Genomic DNA, 16459 nt, shown 5'->3' on the forward strand with positions numbered 1-16459 from the left:
ATGGGATTTCAGCAGCTTCTATCTCTACCCATTTTATTATCTACGGGGGTCTATGCCAGGCTGGCAAATGATTTAAGTGAGCTGCGGCATAATTTATATATATTTTTTATATATATAACTTCAATTTTATGGGGGGGGGGGGTTTAGAGCAAACAATGACAGGTCATCCATTCAATGTGTCTTGTCGACATCAACCAAGTGTCAATGTTAACATCAGTTCCAAACCATATAGCTAACCAACTGAGAGGTGAAATCAAATAAAATAAAATAAGAGATGTGGAAGGGGTGGGAGGAGGGAAGGGTGTGGTTAGTGTGGTTGGGATCCCGATACGGTCCCCATCAGATGTAGAATCCTCTCGCTGTTGCTCACTCCGTCGGGTGTGAGTCCCAGGAGAAGATGGCCGCTGAATGATCCCTTGGGTAGCTGCGCTGCTGGGACATACTACAAAAAACAGCGCCAACTGCTTCTTCTCCTCTTCTACCGAAAGACAAGATGGCTGTCGTTCTTTTTTTTTTTCCCCTTCATAATGTCCACTAAAGGGGGTGAGACTTGGTGACAAGGAAAGCCGTAGACTGTTATAACTGGGGAATTGGGTCGGGCCCCTTTAAATACTCAATTGGTCTTAATTGGGATCAATTAACTTGGCTTTTCCCCTCTTTTACGCACTGGAGCTCCCACTCTCCTCCAGGCGGTCTCAGGAGCCGGATCGTCGTCTTGAGTGCAGTGAGGAGGGATGGGGAGATCCGATAGCAGGCCAAGTATCTTCAGAAAACCGTTCCCTTCCTCTGCATGTCTCAGGGTGAAAGCTACCACACTCTTAAGAACAAGAAGGCTACAGGGAAACAGTCAATGGCAGCGAATAACCTTATCCCTTAGAATCTTAGTGACAAACAGCAGCCCCCTTCGTTTAGCTACAGTAACGTAGTGGGGGATAGATCTTGATAGATCTGTAGTTTTATTCCTTCAAATTCTAAAGCCTTAGATTCTCTGGTGATTTGACAAACAGATTCTTTTATTTTGTGGAAATGGAATCTTATAATAATGTCCCTGAGAGGAACTCCGGGCTGCGGCTTGGCGCGCAGGGCTTTATGGCACCTGTCAAGATGCGGGTCAACCTGCTTTATCCGGGAACATGTGCTCCAGCCATTTTGAGGAGAAATCCTCTGGGTCCATGATGGATTCCGGGACCCCTCTAACACGTATATTGTTGAATCTGACGCGGTTCTCCGAATCCTCCTGTTTGTCTGACAGCTCCATTAGCTTTGTGTTCAGGTAACCCACAGTTTGTTTGTTTTTTGTATAGCTTTTATGGTGTCATCAATCTTTGTTTCTAGAGCATATGTTCTGTCTCCTATGCTGTCCAGGTCTTTCCTCATCTCCCATAGTTCCTTTTGGAAAAAGGACGATGTCTTTGCAGAACTCCTTGAGGTCTCATCTAGTGACCAGATCCTTGTCTCCTGCTGTGTGACCCTGCACGGATTTCTCGCTCTCTGAGTCGGAGCCCGCGCTCTGCAGAGGTGGACCAGAGCTGCCCGCCTGAGCCATTTCCTTTTTATTAAAATAATCAGTTAATAACGGGGCCCCTCTCTTAGCCCTAGGCATCGTTGACTTCCTGGAGTGTTCCGATTGATATATCAGCCCCTGCTAGTGAGCTGCGGTATCTTCTTTTGCCGATTATGTGTAGTAATAGTGCCGGTAGGGACAGAACCTAATCTATAGGCGTCCATACACCTCGCCATCGCGCATGCGCCTCGCATAATATTTATTTAAGGACAGCAATTTCACCATCTGTCTTCAATGCAGTGAGTACCCTCCTTATCCTATGCCTTTTCTGCCCCACATAAATGTGTAAATGTAACTTTGCATATCATGAAGAGCTTTAATTGGGATGTGGACAAGAAGACTGCGAAAGAAGTAAAGTAATTTGGGAACAGAGTTCATTGTAACAGATGTTATCCTGCCAATCCATGAAATGCAATACCTGTTCCATTCTTCTTTTTTTTAATAGATATGAACAATTCTGGGTAATTAGCTTTGAAAAGCTCTGCGTGTTTGGGCATCAGATGCAATCCCAAATATTTCCTAAAAATGTCCACTTTCCATCTGAAATTAAAGTTTTATTTAAGTAATTTCAGCATCTATAATTTTACGCCTAATTCAAAGTCTTTGGATTTTGAGTTATTTATCTTATAATTTGAGAAGTAATTTAAGGAGGTGATATCGTCAAATAAATTGGGAAGGGACGTTAGTATGATGTCATCTGGTATAAAGCGGTTTTATACTCTTTAGATTGTTTTAGCAGACCCATTATGTTTTTGTTGTTCCTAATCTTATTTGCTAGTGGCTCCAAGCTTAGGGCACACAACAGGGGTGACAATGGGGATCCTGCCTTGTGCCATTATTTATATTAACCATATTGGAGCAGTGTCCTGTCACCTTCAATGTGGCCCCTAGTTGGTTATATAAGGCCCCAGATACCATTCAGGACAGGACCCCAGATGCCAAACTGTAATCATGTAGCACCAGTCCACTGTATCAAAGGCCTTCTCAGCATCCAATTAAATCAAAAGTGTGGGTGTTTTAGAGACATTTGCCAATTGAGTGAGATCTATTAGTCTCCTGTATGAAGACAACATGAAGCATTTGTTTGTTAAAATCCTGGAATGCTATTTTCCTTTTCTTTGGACTATTTAGTCCTTTACCATTCAATGAACCAAAGTTTTAACATGGTGTAACGAAAACAGATCTAATAACCATTTGTGTTGCTTTATGAAAATAAAAAGCAGTTGTCTTAATACCCTTACAACATACAGTATCTCTTGTCTAAAGTGGGAAGAAAGAAAGTCAAGAATAAAGAAAAACTACCCCTGGAGAACATCAGGAGAATACAGGACAAAATATTAACCCGTAGGGAGAGGCATTATTCGCCTGAATATTTTGGAGCTTTGAGTCTGCTTTCCCTCTGCAATTTCATCTGGAGCTCTGGTGTCCTTGCTTGCAGATTAACTCCTAGTTTAATCTGTGCTTTTTCTCCTTCCTCTGCAGTTCTCACCACCAGCGTATATCCATTATGCCATGTTATCAGTTTGAACGAGAACCCCCATTTGAATTTAATTTGATTGTCCCTTAGGCTCTTTGTGACTGTTTCTAGTTCCTTTCATTTTAGCTTTTAGAAGAAACAAAGAGTCCCTTTGGAATGCACTCACAGTGTTGTATACAGGCATACCCCGCTTTAAGGACACTCACTTTAAGTACACTCGCGAGTAAGTACATGTCGCCCAATAGGCAAACGGCAGCTCACGCATGCGCCTGTCAGCACCTCCTGAACAGCTATACCGGCTCCCTACCTGTACCGAAGCTGTGCGCAAGCAGGGAGACTATAGAGCATGTTACAAATGTGTTATTTACATCAGTTATGCACGTATATAACGATTGCAGTACAGTACATGCATCGATAAGTGGAAAAAAGGTACTGCTTCACTTTAAGTACATTTTCACTTTACATACATGCTCCGGTCCCATTGCGTATGTTAATGCAGGGTATGCCTGTAATGAGTTAAGTACAGTAAAACCTTTTATTGGTAATTGTTAAAAATGGTAAAAACATGATTGGTGTTAATACTGATGCAGCGGCCGTTATTCGAACACATCACGGCGCCGATTTTGAGTTCTCTGCTGTTCCCCACACAGCATGAACGCGGCCAATCGTCCCAGGCACCCGCGCTTATCGCGGATGTTTTGTTTGAATTTCATGGATTCTGTTTCTTCGTTTGCAATAAAATTGATGAATTGTAATGTGTACTGTACTGTGCTACTGTGCTACTCTGCTACTGTGTCAATTTCATGTTTTCATGTACAGTAAAAGCCAGAACACTAAAATTCGTTTTTCTGCTCTCGCCGCGCTCGCATCTTTGTGCGGGAAGGCTGGAATCCATCCCGCGGTTTCAAATCGGGATTCCGAAGTATCCCTCTGACCGGGACATTTCCTTGCATAGGAGATACCGGCACCCCATAAAGAGGCCTGTATCTCGGGAAGCAGAGGGTCCCCGGACATAAAACCAACGTGGTTCAGCTCCGGAGACCCCCTGCACATGTACACTATTAAAGGAATGGATATTTAAATAAATATTTAAAAACAGATCGATACACGCCCCCCCCCCCCCTCCGCCCAAACCCATACAGTAAAGTAATGGGCAAAATAACTATTATCCAGATATGTATAATAGATTATTTGCCCATTATTAAACACTGCATTAGCATACATAAATAAAATAAATAAATACAGTTATACTTACCATAACAGCAGGTCCCTCTGTCCTCCGTTGCCAGAAAATATATATAGAAAATAAATACATTCTAATGGCCCCTAACCCCTTAATCACCTTAGCAGTTCCTAACCGCTATAGTTTTTAAGGGGTTAACCCATCCTGACCCGGGAGGCCTAAGCACCCACCCCAGACTGACTATACCCACCCTATACCCATTGAGTAGTATAGTGGTACATCATACCCATATAATAATAATATGGGCATGATAAGCCTCTATAGCATTCAATGGGCACCCTAATAAAAATACAGTAATACACAAGACACACAGTAATAAAACCTAACTATACTCCCAAAAAACACACTTCCCTAAATAAAATCAGTAGCCAGCTCATCCAATCAATAGAAGCAATTACAACATCAACAATGAATTAATTAAACCATTACCCAATCAAACCAATTAATCCCTAAAGCAACTCAAAATGAATAGTAACACTAACCAATGTAAACAATGAATTAATCCTACATTAATTAATGTAACCATTAAAAGACAAATAAATAAATTAAAACAATCTCTGAAGTATCCATAAAACACATTAGCTAACAGAATATAACATTAAGTACAAGCGAACACCAATCGCAAACCTTTTCTTACATTAACCATAAACAAACAATCACATCCAAATCAATAACTGCAATAACAAGCGAGAAATGACCCCCAAATATTGGCATAATAATGTATTAATCTGTACCCTAAAGAGGTACCGATTAATATATTACCAGTCAATGTGCCTCCCCAAAAAATAAAAAATCACATCCAAAGAATACACCTGTAAAAAGAGACATTTACAAACATTGAATATCTTACTTACCATTAGAAGCGGTGGCCCTCCGACTCCCGGGGTAACAGGAAGCTCACGTACCTTGAAGGCCTCCAACAGCATCCGATGCCATCCGCCATCAGGATCCGGCTCGAGTACCCCAATCTTCTTTTTTCTTTCTTTACTCACCGTCTTCTATCTTCATCTGTAACCATTTCTTGTTGTTCTTTATCTTCTTTCTTCATCTGTCAATCCATAAAACCCCATGTTAAATCCCAGCCGATGCTGTCTCGTCGGCTTCTTGGGCTCAAATGAGGCATCACGGCCTTAAATATGGCTGGTGACGTCACATTTACCCTCATAATGGTTAACAGCCACCTGATTGGCTGTTAAAACCATGTGCAGACTTAATTTTTTTTTTTTTTTGCCGTGACGTCACTTAAAGGGAATGATGCCAGCCAATCAGAATGGCTGTGCTTCATTTACCTTTAACATGACATTGGTAAATCCAAGATGGCCGCTGTGTCACAAGGTATTTCAGCCAATCAGATCGTGGGAACCAATTCCACACGCTGATTGGCTGAAATACCTTGTGACACAGCGGCCATCTTGGATTTACAGACGTCATGTTAAAGGTAAATGAAGCACAGCCATTCTGATTGGCTGGCATCATTCCCTTTAAGTGACGTCACGGCAACAACAAAAAATTAAGTCTGCACATGGTTTTAACAGCCAATCAGGTGGCTGTTAACCATTGTGAGGGTAAATTTGACGTCACAAGCCATATTTAAGGCCGTGACGCCTCATTTGAGCCCAAGAAGCCGACGAGACAGCATCGGCTGAGATTTAACATGGGGTTTTATGGATTGACAGATGAAGAAAGAAGATAAAGAACAACAAGAAATGGTTACAGATGAAGATAGAAGACGGTGAGTAAAGAAAGAAAAAAGAAGATTGGGGTACCTGAGCCGGATCCTGATGGCGGATGGCATCGGATGCTGTTGGAGGCCTTCAAGGTACGTGAGCTTCCTGTTACCCCGGGAGTCGGAGGGCCACCGCTTCTAATGGTAAGTAAGATATTCAATGTTTGTAAATGTCTCTTTTTACAGGTGTATTCTTTGGATGTGATTTTTTATTTTTTGGGGGAGGCACATTGACTGGTCATATATTAATCGGTACCTCTTTAGGGTACAGATTAATACATTATTATGCCAATATTTGGGGGTCATTTCTCGCTTGTTATTGCAGTTATTGATTTGGATGTGATTGTTTGTTTATGGTTAATGTAAGAAAAGGTTTGCGATTGGTGTTCGCTTGTACTTAATGTTATATTATGTTAGCTAATGTGTTTTATGGATACTTCAGAGATTGTTTTAATTTATTTATTTGTCTTTTAATGGTTACATTAATTAATGTAGGATTAATTCATTGTTTACATTGGTTAGTGTTACTATTCATTTTGAGTTGCTTTAGGGATTAATTGGTTTGATTGGGTAATGGTTTAATTAATTCATTGTTGATGTTGTAATTGCTTCTATTGATTGGATGAGCTGGCTACTGATTTTATTTAGTGAAGTGTGTTTTTTGGGAGTATAGTTAGGTTTTATTACTGTGTGTCTTGTGTATTACTGTATTTTTATTAGGGTGCCCATTGAGTGCTATAGAGGCTTATCATGCCCATATTATTATTATATGGGTATGATGTACCACTATACTACTCAATGGGTATAGGGTGGGTATAGTCAGTCTGGGGTGGGTGCTTAGGCCTCACGGGTGAGTGAAGGGGGTATTAGCCCTAAGGATGGGTGTTTAGACCTTGCGGGGGGTAGCGGTTGGGTTAACCCCTTTATTACCTTAGCGGTATTAACCGCTAAGGTAATGAAGGGGTTAACTCCCCCCGCAACACCCCCGCAAGGTCTAAGCAGCCACTAAGGGCCAAATTCCCCCTTCACCCACCCCCGCTAGCCACAGTATTGCATTGTACTGTATGCTTATTACAGTAAGCCTGGCACGGGTGTTTAACCCCTTCATTGCCTTAGCGGTTAGCCGCTAAGGTAATGAAGTTGCTGTACATTCATGTTTCCTGCCTCGTATGCATGCCGGGGGGGTCCAGAGCTGCTATTAATGGCTATCAGCTCCGGAGACCCCCGGCATCAATCCGAGGCAGGAAAGGGGCCTGATTTCTTCTAAGTACCGACTCATCACAGCTCGTCGAGGCCATCTCCCCACCAATTGTCCAACAATTTTGTGGGGAATTGGATTTTGGGAGAAAATCGTTTTTTAGGCCTGCGATGGGCTGCGATGGGCCGCGACACCCGACTCTCGGGTCTCTGAATAGCGGGAATTTATCAACCCTCCGAAAATGGTCGATAAGGGGCTGATCGCTGCTCAGTCAGCGAATTTCGGACGGAGATAAAATTTTGCGTCGATACAGGCCGTTATCGAGCACTTATCGAGGCTATCTGAATACCAGTAGCCATTTTGGTCGATAAGTGCTCGATAACGGCCTTATCGAGGCTTTCTGAATAAGGCCCTAAGTGTTTTTCACATTAAGCATTTTAGTTTGTCCCTAATATAGGGACATAGGGGCCTGTATCACCAGGATGTTTTAAGGTGTATTTGGAAGTAACATGCGTATCTTATAGCTGTTAAACCTTACTCTGATGATAGCAGCAAGGAATATTACAGCCCGATTTTGAACTCAGGTCAGTGCTGTAAACACTGCTAAGGACAGGCATATCATATGTTTGTTAGAACCTGGAAAAACAGCTATAGCTGCCGCAACAATTTATAGCATAAGTAAGTATCCAATTACCATCTAATTAGAGGTAGTGCCACTAACCACAGTGACATTGTAGCATTCTGTTATTCAATATCAGAACGGTGTAGTTTAGATCCCTAACTGGTATATCGGTTTGTGATAGTAGCCGTACAAAAAGATGTGACCAATTGTATAATTCGATCAACGCTGCAGACGCAGCTAGGCGCAGGCACACGAAATGTGTGTTTAAGCCTGTAGGTGCGGCTCTTTTGTCTGCATCAGATTATAGCCTCATATAGATGATGAGTATTACACATGTATCTCTTCTCTCCTACAAGTTTCAATTCCTGCGCTTCACAGAGTGATGTCATTACGCACATGGATGTCATGATTTAACTCAGTTACTGTTTTGTTCATTTCTATCTGTACTTTCTGTATCATGTTTTTCAATAAGTTGTCCAGATAACTTTTAGTTGTGGGATTTAGTGAGTGATCATCTGCTTCTGTCTCTACCTCTGAGTCTGAGGGGGGCCTTGTGGAGCAGCCATCTTCCTTCCCTGCCCCCCTGTAGGGCTCTGCGTTGGAAGAACTGTGCAATCTCCTGCAAGGTCTGTTTTTATTCCCTGGTCTCGGCCTCTTGTTGCCAGGTGTTCCAACGGTGCTTTGCAGTGTTTCTGCTCTGATCTGCCATCTGATATGTCCTTTATGCAAAGATTAGGGAAAGTATTGTCAATTTGGTTAGCACCGTTTTTATTATATAGTGATAAATTGTATCATAGATATTGTCATTTGTGTCATTATACACAGGTGGTAATTGTATACTGTTTGCGCTTTTTGCTCTATATATATATAGATGTATATGATCAGCAAAGACTTAATTTTAGAAAGGTATATTTTAGTCAATAAAGTAATAATCTACGAGCAATACATTGGGAGGAACTTGTCGCAGGAAAAAAATATATATAAGGGATGTGTAATTGTCCTTCAGCTGATTCATGCTACTGTGTGTAGCAAATAAACAGGGGAGATACCCGCTCGACCTATAGAACGAGCAGGTGCACTAGGGAGGGGAATTACAGAGGACAGATACTGTTGTACATCCACACAGGGGCGTATTGGACACTGTTAATTGCTATATTTATAGTAGTACCTCTGCGTTCAATACTAAAAGAACTGTGTAGCACTGCACTCCATACTGTTGCCTTCTTTAAAAACTGTTACCAGTCATATTTACTACAGTACCACAGGGAATCGGAGATCGGGACAGTGGAGGTACAGATCTTAAGGTACCTTCCCTTCTTCCTCCATACCTATTTCCCCTATCCCATGTTTGTAGGGGTATGTATCTAGGGATACTTATTTAATTCTGATTCCCTCCTCACCGGACATGCACACTGGTCCCACTCACAGCAATTTGGGCTACCTTGCCAGCTATATTGGCCATTATATATGGCCTGTGAGTTGTGCCTGACGTCTGTTTGCCTATATGTGGTTCCTATTATTTTAATTTAAAATTAACTGTTTTTAATATACATTCATTATTACAATTCAACCATTTGGGACCTTTTTGTCCTTTCTACTGTGGACCGGTATATAGTGCGTCGTTATAGGTTGTGCCACGTCAATACATGGCATCAGTTGTCTCACATCCCACTTTTTAACGAGTAATGAGTGCACGTTATTGGGATCCTTTTATCATCGTCCCACCTTGGTGGGTACCCTCTGATAAAAGTATCTGTTTACTGTTTGTAGCACCCTTCGCAGATTTAACAGAAATACTATCATTTTATATGTTGACAACCATATCCACAAGCACAACCACACCCACACTAAGCCTCCTCCCACGTCTATTTCTCAAATATTCTTTAACATAGATATCACTGTTCATAGACAACTTGTGCAAGAAGCAACTGCAGTGCAGTACACTGACAGGAGATCACATTGTGTAGGGCTTCGTTCAAAGTGCAGGCTACTGCACGAGCTATGTAGGTCGCACCGAAACAAACACTAAGGGCCTCATGCAGTAAGCTCCGATAAAATCTCTTCAGCAAGTGTGGCGGATAGGCCTTTTTTTGGCGATTTGCCCTCGCAGTATTCAGTAAGGGAGAATCCATGCCGATCCCTGCCGAATCACTGCGAAAGCAAAGCTGCCGATGAGCCTGTGCCGATACAGCCTGGCTCCCGATAAGCTTTCCGATAGGCCTTTGGTGCCAATAGATGTTTGCAGCAGAGAGAGACAAGCCGCTCTCTCAGCACAAACATCGTCAAAATAAAAAGTATTTATAAACAACTTTTACTGATAGTGTAGATGTGCAGGGGGTCTCCGGAGCTGAACCGCATAGGTTTCAGGACCGGGGACCCCCTGCTTCCCGAGTTACAGGCCCCTTTATGAGGTGCCGGTATTCCTCTGCATTTAAAGGTCCCGATCACGTGACCGCGGAATGTAAACAAAGCAGAGGGATACCGGCACCCTCTAAAGGGGCCTGTATCTCGGGCAGCAGGGGGTCCCCGGACCTAAAACCAAAGCGCTTCAGCTCCGGAGACCCTCTGCACATCTACACTATGAATAAAACACATATATAAATAAACACTCGTTCCTTACCTTTGCGGCTATGTGCTACGGTAACGAAGCAGCATGAATGTATTTTTAATAATAGTGTACTGTGAGCAGGGGGTCCCCTGAGCTGAACCGCGTTGCTTTGTGGACCAGGGACCCCCTGCTTCCTTAGTTACAGGCCCCAGTATGTGTCATCGGGTGGCAGTGTCGCTGCCATCTTTATTGCACCCCATTCACGCCGTGTCCGCTATAAATACTGTATGGCGGGACACTGGCACCGGTGCCCAAAACCGCGGCCTGTAACTCGGGAAGCAAGGGGGTCTCTGAGCCACAAATCAATGTGGTTGAGCTCAGGGGACCCCCTGCTTCCGCACAATATTATTAAAAATACATAAATGCTGCTTCATTACCATAGCTGATAGCCGCTAAGGCAATGAAGGGGTTAAGGCAGAATAGCATGTTTATTGGGGACATTTGCCCCCAATAAACATTGCAATAAACAACATACACCCCCTGTGTATTTGAAATAAATAAACAGCAATAAATACATTAAATACATATAATACTCACCACCCATGTCCAGCTGCCACGATGAAGGCCATCCTCATCTTCATCCTGCCCATGCCCCCTCCGCTGCTGCAAAACAGACACAAGAATGAAAACATCCAATGTAATGTCCCCTAACCCCTTAATCACCATAGCGGTTATTAACCGCTACAGTCATTAAGGGGTTAACCCACCCTCACCCACCACTCGGGATGCCTACATACCCTCCCACACTAACCCCCCACCCCGTGAGGCCTAACCACCCTCACCCACTACCCACAAGGGTGGCCTACCCACATACCGTTGGGGAACCCCCCCCCCCACCCCCAGTACCCACAATAAAAACAATACAGTGACACATAATAAACATCATTATATTTATTAAATACATTACCCACCCCCTGTTCCCCCCCATAAATACAAGATTTATCCTTTTACATACAGGGTTCATAACGCAGCCCCACGCGAGTCCCCGGTGGGCTGGCGGGGCACCTGACAGACCTACAGGGTACCAGCAGCCCTTTTCAAAAAGGTTCTGGAGGCCTGCTGGTGGGTCCCGCCAGCACCATGGCCCCCAGGTGGTCTCCTTTGGTCACCGTGGGCCACAATTGGGTCCCCACGGTAGGCCCAAGGATGTCTGGGAGCCCCGGGTCAGACCCACAGGTGTCTGCGGGGCCTCGGTGGTTCCCACGGGGGTCTGGGGAACTCACGAGTGCTCACTACGGGTCCGCGGTGCCCCCACAGAAGTGGGACCACACATCTTCATCCCCGCACTTATGAATCGGCGGTGCCCCCACAGATGTGAGGCCACCACTTCATCTCCGCAAATTACTGGTCCACGGTACCCCCACAGATGTGAGGCCACCGCTTCATCCCCGCATGTGTCACCCGTGGAACCACCAGCCTGATACCCGTGAGATACCCGAGGAGACCCGCAGGTGGTCTCCAGAGGTCCCACGCTGAACCACGGAACAAACCCTGAATGTAAAACAAATAAACCTGGCCTATGCATTCAATACATACACCCCTCCCCCCCAACACCTACAGTACAATAATGTGCAAAATAACTATTATCCAGATAGGGATAATAGATTATTTGCCCATTATTAAAAACATTAACTAGCATATTCAAATAAATAAAGTACTACTGACCTCATCAATAAGAAGTCTCCGTCGCCAGCAACATCCTTGTCTTGCCCACAAAATACATAGCCAAAACAAAGCCAATACATTGCAATTACATTCAGATATCAATTAACCCCTTAAACACCTTATCGGATAATAACCGCAAAGGTAATTAAGGGGTTAAGCCACACTGGCCCGATACCCACCCTTCACCCATGAATTTGTACATTGGCTTCATCATGCAAATATATATATATATATACAGAGAGAGAGAGATATATATATATACACACACACATGATGAACCAATATACAAATAAATGTAGAAGGGTTATCAAACATGCTGTACTCAAAATAACAATTCTCCATTAAGACACACTACAATAAAATTAATTTCCTTTCATAATCCTAACTGAATTTACAATCACAATCATCAAATGCCAATCAAATACCTCTAATGCCAATCAACACATTGCATTTACATTGTATATATGATGCATACAATCTATGCAGCATATACATTCTGCAAATGAATGTTAACAATAACATTGCAAGCAAAATACAAATACATCCAAACAAGTATACTATTTTATCCAATCCAGTAAACATAAATCAATTACCATGCATTAATGACATCCCTAAACAATTGACATTCCATCCCTAACAATTAAACAATTGAAAAATTCAAGCCTTTAACATAACAATTTAGCCTGAGAAAAAATATATGTACCAACAAGAATACAAAATTGAAAACCAAGGCAAACCCTGAACACCGGGAGGTGCTTAACCCCTTCCTGACCGTAGCGGTATTAACTGCTATGGTCGTGAAGGGGTTAAGTGCACCCACAACCCCCCGCAAGCCTTAAACTCACACCCAGGGCAAATACCCCCTTCACCCACCCCCGCTACCCATAATAAACCTGGCACGGTCGGTTAACCCCTTCATTGCCTTAGCGGTTAGCCGCTAAGGTAATGAAGTGGGCTGTACATGCATTTTTCCTGCCTCAGATGCATGCCTGGGGGCTCCGGTGCTGGTATCAGCTCCGGAGACCCCCGGCATCAGTCACAGGCAGGAAAAAGGCCTGATTTTTTCTAAGTGTCGCCCTTGCCGATGCTTCTCCTCCAGCAAGTTGCCAACTTTAGTTGGCGGGCTGGATTCCCGATAAACTCTCCAATTTGGAGTGCCGATCAGCACCGAAGAGCTGATCGGGGCTACCTGAATTCAGCCGGGTTCAAAATGTGCCGATAAGTGGCTTATCGGCAGCCGGATGCCGATAATTTTTTATCGGGAAGAAAAGTTCCCGATAATTCCCACTTATCGGCGCTTACTGAATCGGGAGGGCAAAAAATGGCGAAAAAATGCCGAAAAAGCCTTATCTGGGCTTACTGCATGAGGCCCTAGGACAGCAATGTAGTAGTGCATAGTGCGCACTCGCTAGCGTGTGCACATGCGCTACAGGGAGAGCAGCGCTTCGCAATACAAACAAGTTTGTTTTGCAAGCGCGACACCGGGGAAGAGGAGGAGCACGGAAGCTAGCGCGTTCCACTATGGACAAAGCCTAATTGTTGTGGATAACTGTTGTGGATAACAACGGACTCTTGGCTGCACACGTGTAGCACTAATACTACCAATTACCAGGCTAGCACACCAGTCCAATACAATGTGGAGTAAACTGCAGCAGTAATACAACACGCCCTAGTACCAGTGTACTGATAATAGACATAGAGGCAAATGATGATGTAACACACACCGTGGCAAGTAAATTCACCTTCTTTTTTTTTTTAAACTGTTTTCAGTTCTACATAAAATAATGATAACAATTATTTAGCACCAGCAGCAGCACTTTGTAGGGAGTGGATGCTGCTGCAAGTGGCCTATTGTACATGAAGAAATTGCAGTACACTAAACAAACAAGAGACCCTGAGGTGTAGTTGTTGGCTCTTAGCTGAGCTCCCACAAATACTGACTACTACACCAACACAAAGTGAAGTGACCTGCAGTATAGTAATGTGAAATACTGTAGCGAGGCGAGGTGAATGATGCTGCCTGTATATACCAGCTCACATCAAACACACAACTGACCTGGTGCATAAGCGGGTAGCCCTCTCTAGAGTGTCCAATAGCAAAACGTAATCATCACGTAAAAAATACTAAAGCGCACATCTCTAGGAAGATTATTTAAATGGTTCTGAATAATGCTATAGCTCCTGTGTTGTCTTATTTACACACAAGGTGGTGCTGTTATACAGTAAATACTAAAGTGTAAATCTGAGGAAGACGACATCTGAAAATAAAGAGCTTGTTTAAAGCAGCAATAATACTACATTCCCCCTTTTTCTTTCTTATTTGTATATGTAAAGCATGTGACAATGTACAATTCTACATTCTTACTTAAGCTGGCATTCGTTTGGTGCTCCTGTCGGACTGAGAATTTGTACGCCGGGCAGACAAAAAAAATTGGCGCCCCTACTCACTGCCGCTGTGCCACAGGTCACCCCGCAGTCGCCACAATCTCTGCAGGTCACCTCCCCGCCTTGTTTAAACATTCTTAGTCTCCCCAGTCGCAGGACACTTGGTATGGCGGTAGTCGCCACCGCTTGTGTATGTGAACGAACGAGCGTGCTCACACAAAGGACGCTCAGCATGGCTGCCGGCAGCCCGGACACATTTTTACATTTAAAAATGAGTCCTGGCTGCTGGCAGCCAAGCTAAGTCTCCAGTGTGTGCGCATGCTCACAAACGACGGTGGCGATGGTAGTCCAGGTAGGGGTTGCTGAAGGCGCGCTCCTCCATCTCAGCTTCCCCTCCGAGCTGCATCATCCTCAGCATGCTCAGCATGTCAAGAAGCTGAGGATAATGCAGCCCGGCCGAATGTCCTGTCTGAGTGCTTGCATGACATGCTCTCTTCAATACATGAAGCGCCCCGCCACGTAGGAGTCTCGATGGCACAGAGCACTAACAGGACTACTACGCCGTGGGGCGCCTCATGTATGAGCACGCTAGTTGACCTACACAAGGTCAGCCCACCCCTTAATCCAGCACTGTGTGTGCCTAACATAATGGCTGCTTCAGTCAGTGTAACTCAGCAGCTACAATGTATCCTGATATTACAAAAGGTACTATTTCCTATTGTTATAATTTACAGCACAAACTGATGGGAAATTTGGCAACAAATTATCGCAAACAGGAAAGTGTTGCAGAGATTTTGCACTGGGTTAAAACCTGTTATAGAAATCGATGGATGCTTTAAAACTCATTAAAAATGGCATTAAGAGTTGAATAACATTTTTTTTTTAATGCAGTAAGTATTATCTAATACTACAGAACTGATTAAGTTTAAAAAAAAATAAGATTTCACGTTTTGCTGCTTTAACCTCAGATGTATATAATTAAATGTTATGAAATTGATGATATACATGTTTATCTTGAGTTATGGTCCATGTTGATTGCGATATTAATACAACAGTGGCAGGTATTTTTCAGGCATCCTCGCATAAATCTGGCAGCACATAATGCATTGCAGCACTCACAATGTTTGAAGTTGTGTGAAGAAGATGAAGACAATGGTATTATGGGGCATAACATAGGCAGCTAAGTGGTTCACATTTGGAGCAGTAAATATGTAAATAAATGTGTAACAGTCTAGGTTAAAAAAAAAACATTGTTCAGAACATTATTTAATGGAGCAATCTAAGCTGTTTAAGAAAAATAAATCTTCATTTTTTTGAATAAAGGTTTGAAGCACTGCGTTTCCGGAGCTGAACCCCATTATTTTCAGCTCCGGGTACCCCCTACTTCCGGACATACTTACCTCCACAGGGGTTGTCGGTATCTCTGCAATTTTCAGCTTCCTCATCACATGGGCCAATAGGAAGCCGCACCGGATTACGTCACGGCTTCCGATTGGCCCACAGTGTCCGGGAGCTTGGAACAGCAGCCATAATATGAACCATGTAGTTGCTACCGGCACCCCCTTTTGAGGTAAGTACCTCCAGAAACAGGGGTCCCTGGAACTGAAATTTGTGGGGATCAGCTCCGCAGACCCCCTACCTCAATCCTGCATTAACAAAAATGAAGAAAACAAACCCGGCTCGGATTGCCTCTTTAGCATTGCTGGCTGTAATCATACTGTATGGGTGATTTATTCTAAGATAAAAACGTATTTTGAGCTACTTATCCTTGTAGTAAGTGTGTCATCAAACACAGGAAGTACATTCTTAAATCTCAAAACCTGCCAGCAGAGCAGTTACGGTGCCAGAGCTATTTACAGCAAAAAAAAAATAGAGTTCAGATGAGAAATCTTTCATAACCCACATTAATTATAAATGGAATATTATTAATTGAGTGAATGCCAGTATATTTTAACCCATTTGCAGCAAGCT

Source organism: Ascaphus truei, chromosome 2 (genome assembly GCF_040206685.1).
Source record: "Ascaphus truei isolate aAscTru1 chromosome 2, aAscTru1.hap1, whole genome shotgun sequence".
Lineage (NCBI taxonomy): Eukaryota > Metazoa > Chordata > Amphibia > Anura > Ascaphidae > Ascaphus > Ascaphus truei.